General features: G+C 44.6%; 1 pseudogene; it reads right to left on the reverse strand.

The window, feature by feature from the left end:
• Positions 1–2,536: 2,536 nt before the first annotated feature.
• On the reverse strand, positions 2,537–19,225 carry LOC119163536 (inactive selenide, water dikinase-like protein; annotated as a pseudogene).
• Between the last annotated feature and the right edge of the window lie 1,554 nt (positions 19,226–20,779).

A 20,779-nucleotide genomic window follows, 5' to 3' on the forward strand; every position in this document is an offset into this window, starting at 1 on the left:
GATTACCAGGCTATTTGGGATCTCCGGGCCACCCCGTCGACGGGGCAAATCTCATCTTCAGCAATGGCGTTTGTAGCAGCTATTTTCTCGTCGTTTCGCTCGGCGGGGACTGCCTCCTGATGAAGACCGGGTGTGACAAGTAGGAAAAGAAGCGGGCGCTTCTCGCGACCACAGTCATCGCGCTTTGTCTAAACACGCTTATTACGGCTGCTAGTCGGCGGGAAACGCCAGCGGCGCCATCGTTTACGTACCCCATTTTCATTCGCGTCGTCCTCGATGGCATGGGGGCCGAGGTAGAGTAGCCATTTCGTGCTTCTTCAAGTTTGCTATCCAAGGGCTAAAATCTAATCAAGTTTCGCGGCAGAAACCACGTTGGCTATGGATGGCTACGGATACAAAACCACTTCGACTTCTCGCGCCGCTGCTTGAACATGTAGCGCCACCTGTTCAAGAAAATGCAAGCTTTAGATATGGCCTTCAAGATTTGTTCCTCTATACTGTGGCTTTACATAGCAGATTCAAGTGAACCATTCAGACCTACCGCCGGTTACACGGGCTTCATGACTTAGACCTGCGTGTAGACCTCTAAAAAGTGCAAGTCACCTTCAGGATATTTGTGACTTCCGACACATTCAGGAACCAAAAACATAGCCTCTGAAATTTGCTCCTGTTGGAGCTGGGACGGCTCTCGCTGGAATATGATTTTACGATATGGATACTTTTGAATGAGGGGGACGAAATACATATTTAACATTGCCGCACCTATGGCAGAAATTTCAACGAAGCGCTTCACAAACGAAATGCATGAACTGTGCTATTTGCAAGGACCCCGAGGCTGAAAATTATGAAAATTCACACACTAATAGTGAAGGTAGACACTGGTTCTTTATATAAGCCTGCAAAACGAATCTTAATATAATTCAATATTTTTTTCACTGGGATCAATTACATTCGAAACACAAGTGACCATGAGCTACAACAAATCATTGCATATGAACAAGCAATTCTATATTTTCCCAACCTACATTACTTTTGCTGTACCGAGTTTTTATTCATTTTCATACTAAGTACTGTATCACATGTTGGGGCAATATACCCATTTTGGTTTCTGTCAAACTATGCAAGTCACTCAATTGGAGTACTTACTTGCAGCCATTATCTCAGTGACATGCTCCTACATATGCCAACAACATCCCAATGGTCGATAACACTTTCAAATATAATCTAGTAATGTTACTGTTCAAGCAAATCACTGATCAGTTGCCTCTGTTTATAATTCTTCCATCAAGTCTAGAGAATAATAACTTCACAACGTCTGCACAAAATCGCTATTACGTTTTAACCCTAGTTCAAACTATGGCAAGCCATAAAGTTAATATACAGTCTGTATATTAACTCTATGTGGCAAACAGCCTACTTCACTCGAATCGGTCTTAAGAATACCATACCTCCAGGGATCGAAACCTCACTATCAATAAGCAAACCCCCAAAAAACTTCAGATTTTCCTCACATCTTTTCCATAATCTGGATAGTTTTGGTCACCTCTATTTATCTCATTCTTTTTCGTGCCTTCTCACAACCTACTGTTGACGAAGCATCGCATCATCTTTCTACATTTCTCAAATTAGATGTCATTGTTTTGTTTTTGTTGTTATTTGCACTATCTTTCTCCACGCAATTACCTGACAACTATCCAGGAGATGTGCCTTTATCTTCTATGTTGTCAAACTTTTATTTTTGTATTATATTGCTGCTTTCTGCTATTGCTTTTTCTCAAGTCACACTCTTCTTTCTGCGATGTATTTTACTGCTTGCTTTCTGTACTGCTGTTTATTACATCGATTTTTTTATATATTCACTACTATAAGAGGTCCTGATTCAGTCTCCAAATGAGAAACGTGCTTCTGTATACACAATTTTTGTTACTGATTTGACCACATTAAACAATTCCCGACAACAGCGTTTCGTGAGGCTAGTAACTTATATCTGCTTATATCTTAGAGAATTTCAATGTCATGCAATTGTCTCGAAACACCATGATAAGACAAGAAATCAAGTGCAATCACAGAACACAGAATTTCTACTTTAATAGCTGCCCTCCAAACTTACGTAAGCCAGAACCATGACACCTTTCTTTGGTTCGCATTTTTATATACTAAATGTTTCTCATCAAGGCCAGTATGCAAGATTCATGAAAGTTCAAGTTTACTTGGGAATGTTGAATTTTAGTTAAAATAGCCATCATTTTTACAAATATGTGCTTATTACAAGAATTGTAACAATGCACCACTTTATTGTTATGTAAGACCAAGCTATATATAAATAACGACATTAGACTGTTCTGCAGAAGTGACAGTAAATATGAAATATACAATAACTTTTCATATTTTTTTTTGTGGGCCTCACCTTAAATCAATTGTAGACTTCTCCAGATAAGGCATTCCACCTAGGCAAAGGTATTAGAACAAGCAGCAGCGAGAACTGGCAGCTCGAAGAAAGATACCGTTCAACATGCCACATTTCTGAGGCAAAACCTTTTATTAAAGAAGAAGTTTTTATTGTGCGTCTCGAAAAGTACAAGCACGTCCTGGGCACTTGCCCTATACGACAGTGTGGCTGTAACAGACCACCAAAAAAGCAAGGCAGTCCACTCCAAAGATTTATGCCACAAATCTAGATCTAAAAGGAAATACGACAGATACCCAACAACACTGACACACTGCCACGAAAGAAAGCACACACACAAATAGACCTAGGGAGAACATAACCAGAGGTAAAGTCACCCACCAAACTCTAAATGAAAAATGAAATCGAGACCTCGTGCCACACACACACACACACTAACACATTTTCGGCAGAAAACACACTCATAAGGACATCAAAAAAGACATGACAAAAACGGCGCAGGCGCCACCACACTGGCAGTGCCCAGAAACGAAGAATTGGGCAGAGGCAGCGCACGTCATGGTGCCTTTGCTGCTACAAACAGGCGCACGGTTCCCTACAAAACACTGCTATGGTTAGAACTGGCACTAAAGTCGTTCAGATGTGGCGCAAATGATGGGAAGTATACATGGATTCAGCTAGTTTATGCGCTTGTGCGTTTCTAATGGCATTACGCTCGAATCACAGAAATTTCTTGGGAGGACACAACTATCCTGAAGTTGACAGCGGCAGTTGTTGAAAATGGTGAGAGACTTGTCAACTTGGTGAAGACGAGTCTCGTATCGGTGTCTCGACGAGACACTGACTGCTGGCTGATACACGGCGCATCTGACTGTTTTTTGATCAAAGACACACGGATGTATTAAGTCATCCCCCCACCCCACCGACACTGACGTGCATAGCTAATGCAATCACTGCCCTTGTGATAACCTTGCCGAAACAAAAGGAGCATTGGACGCAGGAATATATTTGTCACATTATATATCGAATTAACATTCTCCAATGATACATAGCATTCCTAATGATTTATACTGGCTACACCTCTCAATCACAAAGTCTCAGTTAGTTGCAAAAAGACTATTGTTACATTATACCCAGGATTACTATATAGAGGTTTGCCAGTATTCTACCAGAAGTGATCAATTTCCAATTAGTTCACCTGGTCCTCTGAAGCCATAAATGAAGTTTAGGCAAACCTATATATGCCAACCATCATACCTAGGCCTACCACTGCAGACACTAGCGCCAGCTGCCCTCCTAGTGAGTTTTGTGGGAAACTCTACGCAAACAGGTACCTTACACTGTGCTTGCCAAGCAGCGGCTAGGCAATATGGAAGAACTTCTTGCCTCGGGGCTGCTCAGTAGTCTTAGTAGGTGCGCGGATTCATTGACCCCCCCCCTCCCCGCTCCCGCCCTCCAGTTTCTCACAATTACCTAGCAAGAAATGTGGTGCTGGATGACGTTATTGCTTAATAACGCTGGAATATGGTGAATTTGGTTTGGAATCATTCTGAAGATATGTTGAAGACAATAGTTATTTTAGCACTAAACAGCACACATGAAAAGCTATGCTTTTATTAGCTTCAGGCCAAAAGTATATTTGACTTAATAATCGCGGTTTCTGCTTGGGTATACAACGTTACAAAGCATAAAAGATACTAACCAGCCATTAAAGCTGGAAGACAGATGACAACATCGACACTTGCTCTGTGACAGTCTGTTGATTCTTTTCAGCACTTTACGAAGCAGATGTCACTAATTTTTCAATGAAGAACCTAATATAGGCAAACAAGAACAGTTAATGACGATATTTCTATACGGAAGCTTTATCTGAGTACAATAAACTCTCACTTGTGCAAACGTGGGTTTAATGAATACTTCAGAATAAAGAACTTTTCAAAAATTTCCGGCGATTTTCTTATGCATTCTATGTAAAAATATTTCAGTTAAACGAATGTCAGAATAGTGAACTTTTCAACTGAATGAACTTGACCCGCAGACCCAGGCTAATTTTTTGAATCAATTCAACAAATTTTTGTGCACTGCAGCACTGCATAGCTAATGCGAGCCGCCGCTAAATCGCCCATCCATCGGCAGTGGTGCGACATCGCTTGTTCATGCAGCGCCGCCGAGGCAAAGCGGCCGTGCGGGTGACGAAAACGAGCCACAAGTGCATCAGTTTGCCAGCGCCCCTTATTTTTTTGTCTGTCTCATCGGCATGTATCGGCATCATCGGCATTGTGCGGCTATCTTCATTTCTGGAAACAACAGCCCATTTCACGCGCCGTCCGCCCACTTTCGTAATGAGTTTCACGAAACGGAAGCGGTTGTCTCTGTCAGACAAGCTCAAAATCCTTCAGTGTCTGGACAGTGGGCAAAGGCAAGTGGAGGTTGCGAAGGAATACGGAATTGCACAGTCGACGTTGTCAACAATAGTCAAACAGAAATCGAAGCTCTAAGAAGAAACTTCGTTCAATCCTACTAGGAAACGACTCTGCACGGGACATTTCAAGGCAGTGGACAATGCCGTTGCGGTATTGCGGTATGGCTCTGCGACCTGCTATCCCAAAACATACCCGTGTCCATTCCAATGATACAGTGCAAAACTAAGAAATTTGCTCCGCTTCTAGACGCTCTTGGCTTCGAAGCAAGCAGCGAATGGCTTACGCGATTTCGGGATAGGCATGGGATCGCGTGGAAAACGATTTGCGGCGAAAGCAAACATGCCAACCATGAAGCGGCGAGAACCTGGAGGGATAAAAAACTACGAGATATCATTAGTGGATATTCACCCGATGACATATACAATGCCGATGAAACTGGTATTTTTATCAGGTTCTTCCAAGCAAGGGTCACTGTGCTGTTGTGCTGCAACGCCAGAGACAGCCACAAGCTCAGGTCCCTAGTGGTAAGAAAATATGCGAAACCGCGATGTTTCAAAGGTTTTTCTCTCCTTCCAAGCCCATATAAAAGCAACCAAAAAGCATAGATGACCAAGAATCTCTTCAGTGAGTGGCTGCTGAGCATTGATGAAGAAATGAGAAAGACAAAAAGAAAGATTCTTTTGATTGTAGACCATTGCTCAGCACATCTTTTCGATCTCCATTTGAGCAATGTGTATGTCGAATACCTCCCGTCAAATTGCACTGCCGTGCTTCAACCGCTCGACTTGGGCATCAGATAAAACTTGAAGGTCGAGTACCGATGGCGGCTTGTGCAACAGATTTTAATCAATATAAGGATTGGGAACAATGAGCCTATCAATGTCAGGCAGGCGGCCGAGATGGTGACAGGCTCCTGGTGGTCAGTGTCACAGGCTATAATTAGAAACTGCTGGCACAAATTCGGCCTTTCTTCATTGCAGGATGCAAATGAGCAAGAAGAGCATGACGAGGTCAGTGAGCAGGAGGAAGAGAACAGCGGGGTCATTGACACTGGAATGTGGACAGAGGTCTGTCAACAGCTGGACATTTTCAGTGGTGCTTCATTTGAGGACTATGTGCAGTGTGACAGTGATCTTGTCACTTGTGCAAAAGTATCTGATTTAGAAATTCTTTCGAGTGTTTGTGCTAAACCAGAAGAAAAGTGCCACGAGGAAGTCGTAATGGCTGAGGTTGGTTCAAATACTGTAACTTTAGCCGAGCCAGTAGAGTATGTTAGAAAGTTGCGAGACTTCGTGTCTCAGCAACAAGCTGCGCCAGAGGCAGTGCACAGAATCCTTGACTATCTGGAAAGCTTTGTCTGTTTTTGTGCTTTAAGGGCAGCAGTGCAAATGAAAATTGCATTTCACGCTTTTTGACTCTAATGTCTGCCGTGCTTAATGTTGTTCCATATTCTAGTGAATATTCAGTTTAGTGAACTATTTCCTTGGGTCCATTGAAGTTCACTGCAGTCATATATGCATTTTGAGCGAAGCCTCACTCACACTGTACGACGATGCTGTCGTCGTAGCACATTCCATTACGAAGGTCGATCAGAGGGTGGCGCCACATTTCAGTCTAGGTAACGTTGCGAGAAACTCTATGATTACCCCCTTACAGTGGCCACAGTAGACTAGAGCATGTGCAGAGCTCGGTACTAATGACCCGTTTTCGCACCACTTAAAAGCAGTGCAACAAATGAAGAATACATCAAAGTAACAGAGTTTGTTGCGTTTGTCAAGACCTGAATAGAAAAAAAAAAATAGTTTTCCAAGCAAGGAAGTTCATGACAGGACAGCGGCATCAAAAAAAAGTACGACGAGATAGTACAGAGTATCACCGATTGACGATAAAGATATGACACCCTATGATGGTCTTGCGATGTGTAAAAACTGTCTTAATAAACCTCACTTCGAACTAAGCACCAGTCCTGTGTACTTTTCTCGTACTTGTTTTCTCTCTCACCACTGCCTTCTTTCCTTTCTAAAGTATGTAGCTCAACTTAAAGACTCCAACTTTATTCCAGCAACAAATGACACCCTATTTGAACACATCAAATCAGACCTTAAGAAGTAAGTGTGCAAAGAACTTCCAGTCAATAAAGTGTTACGACTGTAGGTTTCCAACAAAAAATGGTTGGGGTCGGTGAACAGGTGGCAAAAATACTAATCTAACAGTGGGAATTGAAATGACGAGAAAGGTTTGCGTCAACGCTCCCCCCTCCCCACCCCTATCACCTACCCCAGTCGTGGCCGTTAGCTCGACCCCACGTGTTGGCACGTCGTACAGGTTAGCGATACACAGCTTCTTTGCAATGAAAGACTGAGTAATATCAGAAGCAAAGTAGCTAGCTTCTTCGGGTTGCCTAACATACAGGGCATTTTTCTTTAGCTGCACCAAGCTTTTTAAAATCGGGCCTAGATGTATATGATGGTGACGAAATTTTTTTGCATTCAATTATCAGACTAGCAGCTTCACGACACAGAGTAATTCATACAGTTATGTGTCAATTAAGCAAGTTCCATTTGTTAAGCATTAATTGATCGTAGGTGGCTAAGGCACAAGGCTACGCAGTTGTCTCATGTTCAAAAGCTCATTGAAAGCACCAATTTCATAGCTCTTGAATTTAAAATACATGTCTACGTAACTGTTCCACTAGCTCCTGAAACTTAATTTTTGGAGCTAACAACAGAGAGCGGCCGAGCCAAATTGTGAAGAGAGGCTCGAAACTACTCATTTGCTCGAACCGACCGACATCACTCATTGGAACATTAATAGAATAAATCTTCATAAGTTATGCACAACACAGCAAATTCTTCTATACCTAGAGGTCACCAAACTGAACACTCGAATGCCACAAACATTGTAATGCCGACTTACACCAGTTTTAATAAAAAATCTGGTGCAGCTAGAAAAAAATAGCCCATAGACCAAAGGAAAGTGTCGGAAATAAGCACCGGCACACAATCCCTTCCCGCACTGTAGTTCGTCACATCAGCACTCAGGTGAACACAGAGTGAGCAAGGTGACACTGCTGTGCTGCAATGCTGTGGCGGGTTGACACCCAGAAGGAACCAAGTGCCCGACCAGCAGTTTCCGAGGGTGGCAGACAGGTCGTACGCGCCGACGATGTTGCTACCAAAGTTCACCTTCTCTGTCCTTTGAGGGAACCTCGATGACGCGTGGCTTGTCGATGATGCGCGCTGTCCGACAGCCTTTCTCCACGATGCCGATGATCCAGGCCTGATAACCTTCCTGCTTTTCAATGTCTTTGCAGTAGGCTGCTGCCTGTTCTCTTGGCAGACAGATCAGCAGGCCACCTGTGGCAGTAATAATGCATGCATCATCATGCAAAATACCACTAATCTTTTTGGTGAACTTGATATGGTGAACAGACAAGAAATGTATTTGAAAAGAGATTAGATCTATTCATTGGCAATGAATCATGAAAAAACATACTATTCAAAGTGAAACAAAACAAATCAGGCTGCTTAAAGAAATAACAACTTCGGCAATTATCAGACGAACCCATGTGAAATTCTTATCCTATATACATGATATCTCTCCAAATGTGAAAACTGAATTCAATGAGAACATCGGCCATCGGTGGCCCGCGTTTGCAATGTTAAAATGAGTGATGCAAACGCCCATCATCATGTGTTGACGTCAACATGACGTGATGTCACATGATGATGTTATCTCATGACCACTTGGTCAAAAGTGGGCTTTCATAGCTTACGAAGGGGAGCAGGAGGGATTGCGTTAGCCTTCGAGACGTCTAAGGCGAATGTACAGTAAAACCTCGTTAATTCGAAATCACTGGGGCCGCAAGAAATCTTAGAATTAGGTGGGTTTTCAAATTAACAAAACATCAAAAAAGTAGGATGCAAGGAACTTCGAACTATTCAACTTAAATGAATGATCAGGGCTGGTCGTTTGCTGCGCCAGCTAGTTGGCAGCTCCAAAGGTTATGTTATGTATACCTGGTCTTAATTTTGCCACAAACACGGGGAAACGGTGGGCCTCGCTGCTGCCACCGAAAAAAAGAACACTCTGTCGTGATCAACTGAAATGTGCGCCTGCGGGAAACAAAACATCTTCACTGCAACACAGTAGTGACATGCGGGCAGCATGTCGCCTGCTTCTCGCTGCCTCAACACGTCGTGATGCGACCATTCACCCATTCTGTCTGCCAAAATAAGGAACCTAATAATTGCCAATGCGACAAAATTCGCGATGTGTTTTGACTGAAAAAGAAAATGATAATTGAAACTGTTGAACTTCTTTTCGAAGTAGGCACTGCGGGCAAAAAATGATAATTAAAACTGTTGAACTTCTTTTTGAAGTAAGCATTGTGGGCAAAAACTCAGCCAGCAGTGCAAGGGTGCAAATTACTTCAGCAACCGGCAATCGGAAGTTCGCATACATCACGAATTCCGCTCAACTGTCCTTTATTAATTTCTTTACGATCCCAGAAAGAATGGGTGAATCACGCCCCGCTTACGTTGCAAGAAACATGCAACATGCTGCCCATGTGTCACTGCTGTGTTGCAGTGAAGCATGTCGCGTTTCCTGCGGGCACAAGTTTTGATTAACCACAAGACCGCTCTTATTTCATTTTTTTTTTCTCTCGCTGGAAGTGGTGGGGTTGGAGTACTTCAGCTGCCTTTCATTAATGTCACTACATTTAATTGCCTTGTGGTTCTTAAGGCCCGTCGTTTCCATGGATTTGCATCAAAATTGGGATTAGGAATTGGCACATATCATCCAAGCTTTTGAATTAATCAGACCCGTGCTGACCTGCCCTTCGAATTATCCACCCAGTCTTACTTTGCAAAATACTGGAATGCAGAATTATTTCGAATTAAGCGGAATTTCGCCCCGCCCCCCTCCCGAGGTGGCGGAAATTTCCTGAGCCCTTCAGTACGGCATCTATCATAATTATATTGAGATTTTAGGACATGCTGATTCGCCTGTGTAATAGCCCTTAGGGGGCCTTTAAGGTTTGTTATAAGACTTCTAAAAAATAATAAAAATAAACCAAACTTTCATGCATACCAAGCAGTCCCCTTCATCGTTTCACTGTCTGTCTCAATATGATGTGAACCAGTACGTTGTTTACAGCCAGCGTTTACATCTAACTAATTATAAACTCTATGGTTATGCTCGTGCACATGAAGGGGGCGTGGGGCTGCTTGCGGCACTGTTTGATCATCATCACTAGCAAAGAGCGTGGCTCGCCCGGCTTGTGACACTGCGAGAGAACTCGGGTGTGCCTGATTCCATGCCGACGCGGAATGAACGACGTGCCGCAGATGCTTCGTTGAGCAAGACTCGTGCTTTGTAGCACTGCTGCCCGCTTCCTCTTATCACCTGAGGGATGCGCCAAGTTTACCCCACATCTTTACCGAATCAGACCTGTCTTGTCAAAATTTGATGTGCAAGGTTTAGATCATGCAGGTTTCTGATAATAATGGGGACCACGGACTGCTGATTTATTCTAAGACCTGTCCTACCATTACAAAAGGAAGCCCCACACAAGCCAATGGTCATGCTCACAGCACTTTTTCCGGCCACAAACGCTGCAGAAAAGTCAGCAACGTACCTGACGTTTCGGGACAAAAGCCCTGCAGCAACTGGAAGGTGGATCCACATGCCTTAGCCACGGCTGCCATCTTGGCCAGCACAGGCAGGTTGTGAATGACAAAGGAGACGTCGTTCTTCTGTGCGCGTGCGAGGAGTTGTGCGTGACCGAGGAGACCGCCGCTCCGTACATCCGTGGCACCGTGAGCATTATACTTGTGCATTAGAAGCGCAGCTGGAAAGTGAGAAATGCAGGCATCAACCTATACGCACATTGTGGTGTCTACTACACAGAAATGTAAAAAGTGTTGAGGTGACAAAGAACAATTTAGAATATGCTAACGTGCATCTATAAACATAAATCGAAGGTCCTTGCATGTCTATTTCCGAGTCTTACAACATTGTACGGTACTGGCCTACTGAAACACAGAGACTTGGTGCTAAGTAATGCTTTTTGCTTTCCTCTCCAGTTTTGTGCAATGTCGGCGTAATTTCAGACTTGACACAAGTCAAAGCCAACATTACGTTTGGTGGCCATGACGTTATCTAAAGTAATTGCACATACCAGGGGTCACATTCAAACTCTTTCCAATCTGTAGGCTACATGTCAAAAGTGTTACACGAAATGTGCAATGCAAATAATTACAAAACGACAAGTCAATTTTCGTATTGTGTCCAAGTTTTCTCTCGTGCTGTCCCTCCAATTAAACACCATTCGCAGCAAACGTAGGCGCGTGCAGGTTTCTCCTTCACATGGATCGGTCAAGGTTCACCTGATTGCCACACCTTCTTTCCAAAGCGGTCGAGTCTTAAAAGAGTACCACCACCATTTTTCAGGAGTGTGTTTACAATGCCATACAATTCCCCTTTATACAGAGACAGCTCTGAGCGAGCGTGAGGCACAACGATTGCTGGTATAGGTTATTCTGATATGAAAGTCAATTTTGCCATGACACACTAACAGACTTCAGCAATAACATGACATCAGGCTCCAGTTCGAAGTCTGGTGACTCCATGCGGTGGTCTAGCTAAATGTGATGATGTCAGGCACCAAAACTTCCAAAACGGCCACTTTTGCGCCACTGAAACATTCGAAATGGCCAACTGTGCGCCACCAACATGTAAATTTTACCATACCTTGCATGAGCTGGTGACAAGAAGCTCATACATAGCGTGTTGCGACGTCGAAATGGAGTAGGAACGAAAACTAACTTTCAAGAACACACTGTCATTACTTTTTGAGGGTGCACTCACACTTAGCTTTAGAAGCTTTAGAAGTACGCTGTTTTATTTGTTGCAGAAAGCGAAAAATCAAATTTTTTTGTGCCATTAAACTTACTACTCTTCAAAAAATAATAGTATTTGAAATTAATGCAAAAATGAAAATGATAACGAAGCGATGATATGCTCCTCACAACAGCCTGCCATAGGTCCGTGGGTTTCCTAAGAAAAGCAAACAGTTGTTTGAATAGATAACGGGTCCTCCGTTGCCATAATTGTCAAAAACGTGCATAGCCACAACGCTGCACACTACAGGGGCCCTTTAGCCCTTCTTCAGCATGGCCAGAAAGTGCTGCCAACTGGTAGTTGAAGCTCCTGAGAACACGCGAGCCGAAGTTACAATTGATGCTTAAAGACAGCTAGAAATCACTACCTCTTCTCTCTACAAATGATGCCACATACCCAAATGACCACACCATAAACCCGAAGTCCACAGCCACTGGCTGACTAGAGCGTTGTAAGCTGCACAGCTACCGAGGTCGCCACTACCGTATGCCCGCGTGAGCACTCATGATCTTACTGAAACGAGGCACCATGCGGGCGGCCAAGACACACGCAAAAGTTGTGGTACCTTTCTTTCGCCTTCTTTTCGTACGATGCCGAGCGCGTCCTTACGCCACCGGCGTTTGCACAGACGCGCAATACACGCTTAGCAGTATTCTACGGTACAGTTACAGTGAACTAGAAGTGTAGCAGCGAGTGCTCTTTGGCAGCACCGCAACTATCACAGCAGAAAACGCTGACGTACACGCGTCATTAAAAAAAAAATAAGCACCTCGGCTGTGGGGGCCACTTTTCGAGAGATTCCAGATAGCATTCGTACAATCGGGAGATGAGGTCGAAATTCGGGAGTCCCCCGGATAATTCAGGAGAGTTGGCAGGTGTGCCCTTGTCATTTCCCACCTATGCATAGCTTTTGATGCACTTACTGGTACAAACGGAGAGAGAAAGCCCTAGAAGGAAGCAACAAAGCCCTGTAACAATTGCTTGGAAAGCAAGCAGTGTGAAGGTCCAACTGCAGTAAAGGTGTGGGGAGAAGTTGACGCCACCCCTTTTGATGATAACAAAGGAAAGTGGGGGGCTCACCCCCTGTAACGGCTGTGGCAGCAAACCACCAAGGTGACTCAATCAACAGAACGGCTGGCATACCTGTGCGATTGAGTCGTGCCATGGAGTCACGGGCGCGGTGGCAGGCCTTGTGGACGTCCTCCTCAGCCACGACGAGCCGAACCCTGTTCCACCTCTCGGGCTGTTCTAGCCACTGGAGGGCACTAACTGCCACCTGGACGCCCAGGGGCTTGGTCAGCACCAGCACATCGCCGACCACTGCATTGTCTGCTCTGCAAGAGGATGAACAAAAAAAAACCATAAGTGAACAAACTGCAATACCAAAGTCCCATTGCCATAATTGATCGCGACTGAACCTGATCTAAATCACAGCTTTTCCCTGCAGTGGACTGCCCCGCCACGGTGGTCTAGTGGCTAAGGTACTCGGCTGCTGACCCGCAGGTCGCGGGTTCGATTCCCGGCTGCGGCGGCTGCATTTCCGATGGAGGCGGAAATGTTGTAGGCCCGTGTACTAAGATTTGGGTGCACGTTAAAGAACCCCAGGTGGTCAAAATTTCCGGAGCCCTCCACTACGGCGTCTCTCATAATCAAATGGTGGTTTTGGGACGTTAAACCCCACAAATCAATCAATCAATCCCTGCAGTGGACTCGAATCCACAGCTTGCACAAATGAGCTAATAGTAGTGAAAGTCACATTTGTCTCAATGCCAGAAATTATTCAATAATGAAAGTTGAACGAATGAAAACCACATAAGATATTTTGTACAGGTCCACAAGGAGTGAAATTCGAGACCTAATTTTATGAAACCACATAATAGTATCAAAAGCAAATCAAACTGAATACTAGGTACTTCTTTTTTAATTACTAGTCTGTTTTCACATTAATATAAACAAGGTTGATGTCACGGTAGTGGCTATAGCAGCAAATCTTAAACAATAAACTTCATATTATGAAGTATCCATTGCGAAAAGCCAGACCGAAGCATTACAAACTGGTTTACAGGATTCTCAAGAGAATGCGCAGTTGTGTATTATACATAAAGCGAGTCTTGGAAGCCACTGATCACCACACAAAATATCCTTTCAGGATTGAAATGGAAATGTTAACTACAGTGACAGCACAGCAATGAAACTATTCTGAAACAGTCAGAACGGTCGCAGCAGCCCCTCATACAAAAACATTCAGCTGATCACATTTGATTATCCAAGGACACACGGTTGCTATACAGAGTAGTACTGAACAATAAATACAAACAACCGTCATTGCAGAATAAACTTTGCATGTGTATGATTGAGGTTTAGATGAAAACTGGCTTCTCATGCTTAACAGTGCGCTCAACATTTCCCAGTATCTATGTAAGCCTCACAGTATAGTTAATACTTAAATTAACTATATGACGACCCTACTCGAATTATCGTTTGTAAAAACAGGAAGTTTTGCAATATTGTGAAAAGAATATTTCACTCCTTCGACCTCTAAAACTGTAATGTAGCATCACCCAAAAGCTACCGTAGAATCTTGTTTGCTGCAAATTTCTGATGCCTGTGAGCGTAAAGTATCCATAAGGACAGCCCAAACAGAAGATGGGCCATTTCCAGGTGCCGGACATGTAGATGGTCCTGTGAAGCTATCATAGGCTGATATGCGAAGACATGGAGAACAAGTGAGGCGACCTTGTGAGGAGGCCAAACAACAATGTTGCAAGGGAACAACCAGTGCCATTAGTGACAAATCGAGATTACAAAAGCAGCCACCACCGTCCCCGGCGCCACCCGGCAGAGCAGAGCACTACAGATTGTTGTTCCATGCATGGGCACTACTTACAGCCTTGTCGAAATGAATCTAGGACTATCACATGGGCGCCAACTGCAAAATGCCGAGCAAGCGGCCCTCCATCCCTTTTATGGGAGATTTGAAATAAGTGCCAAAGACCGAGCAAGTGCACCCCTTCCCCTTCCTCCTCTGCGGCCACCTTTTTTTTTTTTCAATATGAGCATTTCTCATGTAAAACAGAACAATGACTACACTAAGTGCATATCTAATGTTGCTTATGAAATAGTTTAAAAATAAATCATTGCATTTAAAACGTGTATAAGCATTTTTCATGCCCATACACGTGGCGGACCGACATTCAAGTTGGTCCCGGCCCCAACTTGAATTTCAGTCCGGGACCCAGCCAGTGCCCCTTCCAAAATCTGATCGGATTATCCTTCACCGTAAGAGGTACCCTTGTTTGGCATCCTACGGTAGATGCTTCAATGCGGCACAGAGCACAAGGTTGAAGAAAAACCTGTCTGCACCAAAATTAAAGAAATAGCTGCTTTTACACTCAATTACTTGAATAAAACTTTCCTAAATCAAGATCGTTGGCTAAGTCAGTTTTGCGAATTCGGGTTGATGACACCCGATGGGTACCTGCCAGAACATGGAAATTTCCTCAATAGATCAGCGAATTTATAGAAGTGGGTTTTGCTGCACCAAACATGGATTGATGTCCACAGTGGCAATGATGAAATGACACTTGATTCTGAGTCAGTTTTCCATCCAATCATGCGCAACTTGCACCGTGACATGAACAAAACTATTAGAAAAAAAATAGTTGCACTGGCCAACGCCATTGGCTTGATGGAGTAATGACACAAAATTTTGAAGGCGAGATAACCTGAAGGATAAATTTGTGTGGACAGACACGCTTCGTATACAAAATAGGAATGGATAATATAGTCTAGAACACGTTTAAATCGATTTTAAAGGACATTCGCGCCATTGTATGTGAAACGAGCACCCAGAAAGCCTTTGTTAAAAAGAGTTGTGAATTCAGTGCTCGTGTGTCCACACGTGGCTTTGTGAGCTCACGTAGCCAGCTATGTTCACGCGAAAACCACTTTGGGCGCCAGCTCACTTGGCACTCTCTGAAACCAAAACTGCGACTTAGTGCTGCAAGTCGCCTCCAAATAAAAAATTGCTGCGTGCTAAAAGAAACGAGCTTTCAGCCATGACAAGCAGGTCGTTGGCTGCCTATCGTAACAAAAAAAAAAGATGCAAAATTTTTTGTGCCAAAGCTCCTAAACTCGTTGATCTAAGTAAATACGACAGCGTTCAGCTAGCCGTTTGAAAGCTTAGGATATATGCAACCCCAATATCATAATACATAGCACAAGCAGGAACACAGAAACAAGACATGCAGTCCCAACCAATATAAGTTGCAACACGCTGCCCCAACCAATATGAGTTGCAACACGCTTCCCGTGGTCAAGGTGGCACAAACACTGCACCAAGGCACCAACATAAAAAATAACCAGTGCTGTTAACATGGTTCAGACTACTGGTGTTTGCAAAACTAATTTCATGTTTGCCCGTGTTAACATTATAAGGCTTGGAGCCTCTTCAACGATGGCCACCATGTTGAAAGTCATTTTGTGTGCCACTGCAGCTTCAAACCTTCTTAGGAAGAACTCACTTGTAAAATGAAAACTCTCTAGCACCTGACCTCAGTTAGAACAACCTTTTATTCATTTCGCTACGCCTTATAACTTGTCTATCTGTGCACTGGTTCTGCAATGCCACAGCCACCGAGCTACCCCGATGGCTCTCAAAATCGTCAACCACTCCAATAAAAAAAAAAAAAATAATAATAATAATAATAATAATAATAATAATAATATATGGGACTTTACATCGCAAAACCATGATTTAATAATGAGAAGCGCCGCAGTGGAGGGCTCTGAGAATTTCGACCCTCTGGTATTCTTTTAACATGCACTGACATTGCACAGCACAGGGGCCCTATACCATTTTGCTTCTATTGAAATGCAACCTCAATGGCCGGGATCAAACCCGGGACGTTCAGGTCAGCAGTCGAGCACCATGTCAATATTTCCAATGGATCCAGAAACATGCTTACGATATGAACTCCGCCGGATGGCAGCAGCTCGTCGCACATCCGCCAATGATGAGCCAAGGGTTGGAAGCCGTCTGTCCGCCAGTCACACTAGTACCGGCCAGAGCAGCCGCATCCCGAAAGCCACGCACCAACAGGGGCAACACCACATCGCGCTCTTTGTCCGTCAGCTTGCTGCTCACACCCAACACTAACAGCACATTGTCACATTCAGTCACACCGTGTGCATACAGTCCGCTCAGGACACTGGCGCACACAATCTTACCCTGCGAAAGGAATGAAAAAGTGGAGGCCAATACAGTTTAGCTCTTGCACGATACGTCGTCGTTCTCCATGGTGCGTACACACTGCTGACAGAACCCGGACAACTTATGCTTCACACCCTTTTGAACCACCGTGTACAGATCTTTAGTGGAGCACTATCACGCAGCTGCCACATAGGAGTGCTTCGGCCTGAGTAAGTTGGTGCAACCCCTAGGAAGTTTAACAGCAGAAAGACACAGGGCACATGAACACACAAGTACAGCACTGAACTACCCGAACGAGTTTCGTTCGATCAACGTGCTTTTTACAGTGTCACTCGTCACCACTGACAAGATATGCCACACACACACAGTTGTCAGCAACAACTATTACGACCGTTATCTCTTTACTTAGAAAACAGGGCGACGACATGGTTCAATACACAGAAGTACATGGAATATTGCAATACCGCATCGAAATAAGAATTTATTAATCTGTTAAAGGGGGCCTGAAACACTTTTTTCATGTAACCATAGAATGAATTCACTGGAAGAGCTTATTGCCTCACAAATCAAACTCTGCAAAAATTTCAAGAATTCGTCTAGTGCGAGTGAATTTACTAAAATTTGTCCCATGCTGCAATTGCAGTCTTTCGTCCCGACGAAAGTGCTGGTAGCAAAGCAGGGTGGGATGGCAGGGGCAAAGAACATACGTCATGGGCACCTCGTGGCTTTGAGCCCTTTTTTCTTTACTTCTTCAAACTTCTTCCCTCGTAGATCTCTGTAACGACCGAGCGCACCATGTTCAAATCGGCCAATGGCTGATACATGGGCTTTCTCCATGTGATTTTTGAGCGTCTTCCGTCATTTGTCGAGAGAGAATAGAAAGAAATTTTCAGCTGACTGTTAAATTATTGTAAAATCCAGGCCGGCTGCTGCGCTACAATATTTGGCTCGCGTGTTGTCGAGAGCCTCTACCACCGATCGGCAGCATTTTCTGACCATGCACAAAAAGTGTTGCACGGCCCCTTTAGGAGGAATCAGTAATGACTGTTGGTTGCTACTGGCTACTTGTGAGCGTGCGGCATCTTGCCAGTGATGTTGAGTGACACTATAAAAAGCACTTTAATCGATAAAGCTCAGTTGAGAGCAGTTGCGCACTGGCCATGTGTGTTCATGTTTCTTGCATCCTCTTCCTTTGCGCTGTTTCACTTTGCGGATGCCAAACAGGCAATGAACAACACTACAGAGCAGCGACGCGTGTCGCATGAGGCATTTCCGATTTCGATCAGTTGCTCGATTTTGATTGGCTCGTTTGTGCAAGATGTAGGGGGAGGCAATCGACGTGCTCTGGATACTCGACCCTCACCGGTGCTAGATCGCGATCGAAAGTGCACGCGTGACACCCGCGTTGGTCTATGGTTTAAGCGAGACAGAAAAGCGTCTATTAAGGGTTCTTCACAGTACTGAGCGTTCAAGGCCCTTTCAACATCACCGCGTTCTGACAACTGCTTTGGTTTTCAGCACACATCGATGGCAAACATCTCAAATTATAAAACAAAAGACATGTACAGAAACGCATATCCCGAGAACAGAGAAGTAGTGACACGACTTTGACAGCAACAATCAGACAATAGATACCACTGCTGCAACGGCGAGCCTCACCATGACATAGGGGTCTTCGACCAGAGGATACAAGTAGTCGACGCTTTGCACCAGCGACAGTCCACCGTGCCTCAGTGGAGTCAAGCTGCATTCGACACCCGAGCCTGCGATGAATACACGGGGGTGTATATGAAGCCGCACATACGCAAACATTCACATCACTACACATATCAGTGTGGATGCTGCGTGGCACACGTATTTGGGCGCTCACCCGAACGTGGCAGGCCCTGGACTTGGTAATAGTGGCGCTGCTGGCAAGGTCCGTCGCCGAGTTGTAGGAGTCCCTCCAGGAGTTTAGTTAGCGAATCCTGGGGGACTTTACACCCTCATCCTTTAAGATCGGCAAACCGTGTCAGCCTGAAACCGGGGTCCAAGTCATGAGACGCCGGATCGAACGGGCGCACGGTTGCGCCGACTTCCAGTTGCACGGCGGCCTGCTGTGCACCGTTGTTGGCGTTGACGTTGTTCTCCATCACGGCGACCACGAACACCGAATCCCTTCGCGAAGAAGCGTCTGCAGCAGCAACACGCCGGGCGGTCCGAAAAACGAGAGCCCTTCGACCTCTCCTCGCAAGCAAGATGGCGCCCGTGCAGGCTTTTGCGGGAAGGCGACGCGTTGCGTGCCCGCGCGCCGATTGGTCCAGCAAGAGTCACGTGGCAATTTGTCGTCACGGGCGCACCGCCGGGGCGCGTCGGAAACAAGACGCGCGGGCCACATGCGCTCCGGCGCATTTCCGCAGATACGCTCGCTTGGCGGTCAAATGAAGTGGGCGAGTGGGGACGAAGTTGGAATAGGGCGCAAAGAAAATGAACAAAAGCGTGCGCCGCTGCTGACGCTCTCACATGCGCCACGAGTCTTCAGGAAGTGTTCTCACCGTAAATTATAGCGATGGAGCAATAGTTTCGCGGCAGTCGATTTCTTGCAGCTCTACTAAAACAACATAGCCACAAATTTTATTACATTAAAGAAAGGCGACATGAAAGTATACTATTTATTGTTATAAACGTCAGTTTGTAACAACCGTACATAAGCTCATGAAGGTCTGGTTTCACAAGATTTGCGTTCTCTTCATAATACATGCAGTTCGATATTTCAAAGTGCTATATGGCGAACAGTTGAATAATTATTTATAGAACAATTATCGCAAGCAAGCAAGCTGTTTAGTGACTGGATATATTAGAACTTATGGTGGCGGCAATTAAATTGGCTCATGCAGAAGCAATTGAACTCTGTCTTGTAAGAGAGCAGCTTAGAATGACCTTGACTAATATACTATAATAGCTCGCATGTTCCACACGTGATCACACGTACGTTCCAGTGACATGAAACAATGCACAATTTATGACACTTGCATCTGTATGCACAAGTTCCAATCTACTTCACCTCAAGTGGAGCATGACTGCTGTAGTTAGGGGTTACACCCACACCTTCACTAGACAGAGTAAATGAGAAATGGGGCAGTTAGAAGCATGCAGCTTTCAACTTCATCTTGCAGGTCAATTACGTACTTGCCTCTCCTGCACACAGACGACCATCACTATATTTAAGGGTGATTAGCAGGTTAAGAACAAGAGCATCCCTCTTGACCCAACACATTAAAGTATTACATGTGCCGCATCTTTCACTGTACGTAGTTTTATATACGAAACAACTCTAACTAGCCTGTGTAACACTGTCCGCCCGTGCCTTCGTGCCAACGCGCTCCCTTCGCCGCAGTTGCTGGAACGATGCCAAGTAGGTCAAGTCACAGCTGCCTAGGAAATATATATCAGCAAGTGTCTATTGTAAATAATATAACAGAACACTTGTTACAGCAAACATGTTGCTCTTTGTATTGAGAAGCCGAACGTCATGATGCATTATCTCACACAGCTACTCCAATGTTTGCAGCTGTTGCACGATTGGGCAACCAGAATATGTTGAGCCCTTTATTCGACATTTTACAAGTCATGCAACTATACCTAGCATTTATTACTACGTGACGTTAGCTAATTTTGCACCATGTCATGTCAATGATGATGATGTTATAAACGTTCTACCCTTAACATTGCCCAGCCCACACGACTACATATCCGTTCCCCCGGCACGTGTCCCCCGAAATAGCATTTAAACCTGAAAGAATCGTTAAACTAATCACTGGTCTTAAGATTCTTCGGCACCAGGATGCGACC

This window comes from Rhipicephalus microplus, unplaced genomic scaffold, assembly GCF_043290135.1.
Source record: "Rhipicephalus microplus isolate Deutch F79 unplaced genomic scaffold, USDA_Rmic scaffold_123, whole genome shotgun sequence".
NCBI classification, from domain to species: Eukaryota; Metazoa; Arthropoda; class Arachnida; order Ixodida; family Ixodidae; genus Rhipicephalus; species Rhipicephalus microplus.